The sequence below is a fragment of the Myotis davidii genome, unplaced genomic scaffold (assembly GCF_000327345.1).
Source record: "Myotis davidii unplaced genomic scaffold, ASM32734v1 scaffold151, whole genome shotgun sequence".
Lineage (NCBI taxonomy): Eukaryota > Metazoa > Chordata > Mammalia > Chiroptera > Vespertilionidae > Myotis > Myotis davidii.
The window spans coordinates 2716644-2719006 of record NW_006285248.1 but is presented as its reverse complement, the minus strand read 5'-3'; the positions used below and the strand labels follow the sequence as shown (position 1 = coordinate 2719006).

The following is a 2363-nucleotide window of genomic DNA, read 5'->3' as shown; positions in this document are numbered from 1 at the left end:
ACATTCTCCAGATATCTGAGATGCCCAAAAGATTCAGTGGCAACACTATATGCCAAGGAACAAGAAAGTGCAGGGGAAAGTGTTTTTAAATTTAACAAATATATTTTCTTGGGAATTTATATAAAATTCTGGGATTGGTCTGTCTTATGAATCAGTAATGAAATTCACATTAGACTTCATTCTACTATAAAGGATTTCTTTATTTCATTTGCCATATTTTAAGAGCTAATTTGCAACATATGCCTAAGTAAACAGAACTTACTTAAAAAGAAGAGAAGCAAAACCATGTGTCTGAAAAATTGCACACAAGTACTTGATAGATTAACTAAATCAAACCCAGATGGACATGTGAATCTGTAGACTGTCTGTAGTTTTCTTGCACACCATTTGAAAAGGCTACACTATTAAAGTCAAGTAGAATATTCAAGGCCAGGGAATCCTATAAATGAAAATATGATTAAGAAAATAATAGATGGTTTCCATTGCATTGGCTAAGTACTTGTAGGGGCAGTTCTTTTGAGTATCATGACTTACAGGTTCCTCAGAGGAAACTAGCCATAGTACCCTGGCTTCTGGCTGACTTAGAATGCTGTTACTGTAGAAAAGCCAGAATTGTTCATTTTTGAGTAGTTTTATCTTAGTGAACGCATGCAAATTTCAAATATTCGAGATCTTTTAGATCCTGAAATCCATTATCCATCCATTATTACTTGATAGATTTTTTAAAATAATCTTTCAGGAATATACATTTATAACCAAAGATATTTTTTATAGAATATATACATATATCCTACTCAATAAATAAGGAGGGGAAACCAATCTGGAGGACCAAGATGAGAATGATTTCTTTGTAAAAACTCTAGGCGAAATCCTTTACGGTGATCTAATCATTTAATTCAAAGGGATCGTGATAGTAGCTAAGTCACACTGGAGTTCACTTATCTCCTTCTTGGTGTGCTATATTGTAATTATTCAATGGTAAAACAAATTATGGTAGAGAATTGTGATCTATGCAGTAAATGTATTTGAATTCTTAAGGCTAATGACTCTACACATGTAAGGAGAAGCAAGTTGCCCAGATTGAAATGAAGATATCCATTGAAGTATCTGGGAAGTCACAAAACTGATAGTCTTCCTCTAAAGCAGAGAGGATCTGTTACTATTTCTTTTTCTTCAACTGAAGTATGTTCTCCTGTAATTTAAAAATTCCAATGGAGGAAAAAAGATCAAGTAAATTTATAATGACTCTAGCAGTTGCACTCGGAAGGAGTAGGTTGAATTTTTCTAGATGATGATAAATCTAGAAGTTAGAGTGATTTATGAACTATCCCAATTTCAAATACATTCCACAGTAAAGTTTCTTTCAGTTACAAGGACCATGCCAAGCATAGTCTCTTGGTAAAAACCTTTTTGATGATTGTTAGAAAAATTATTAAATTCTTCAAATTGACTAAGCATAGAGCATTCTGCACTAAGACATTTTCTTGGCTTTCTGTTATAACTCCATGAAAAATCAAATTAGTTTTCACTTTGGCTAAATACTTCACCATTTGTGGTTGGAGGATGCCAAGCATTGCTTTAGTTATTTTCATTTAGGGACTAAAAGATAAATTGACCCTCTGTGAATACACATGTTACACACAGTATGGTTTTATTTCAATTGTTATTTTAAAAAAAGATGTCATATTTATACAGCAGCAGAAAAATATTAACAAAGAGAAAAATCATTCTTTCAATAATTTCCCAATAAGACACACCCAGCTGTCTAGCTAGTAGTGATCTTTTTAGTGATATAGTAAGGTGCAAGCAACTGGATACAGTATAAATATGTGAGCCATCTCATGCGCATTTTTTTTTATAGACCCAGCTTGGTTCCTCTCCAATGTCTCCTCTTGCAGTTGTACCTGATTGTATTACCAGTTTTCATCCGAATCTATTGGGGATTGGGCTGATTCTGCTTTTGTTTTGTTGCCAGGAATCTCTTGATCCTAAAAATCTTGTGAGAAGACATGGCGAAGAAGTCAACCACACACACCACAATGGCAGAGGAGAGGAGTCTTATTTCAACTTTTCAAGTTGACATGCCCAATGAGGGGGACAAGAAAATGACCAAGACCCCAGGGTGAGCCTTCACTCCTGCTCTATCCCGCCCATTCATTCCTCTCCTTAGCTAATTTGAGTTGACCCCTGTACAGTTTTGCATACCATATTGCATAGCAATCATATGCTTACATGTGTTTCCGTCACCAGAATATAAGCTCAGGATAAGAACCAGGCAGTGGCAGATACAAAGCATGGCTCAGCTCCTTTAAGAAAAGACTCACTGCAGTTAACTCTTTCCGGGTCTAGATCAGCATTCAAAT

General features: G+C 35.1%; 1 pseudogene; it reads right to left on the bottom strand.

Moving 5' to 3' along the window:
- Window positions 1–1855: 1855 nt before the first annotated feature.
- Window positions 1856–2011, bottom strand: LOC107181856 (annotated as a pseudogene).
- Between the last annotated feature and the right edge of the window lie 352 nt (window positions 2012–2363).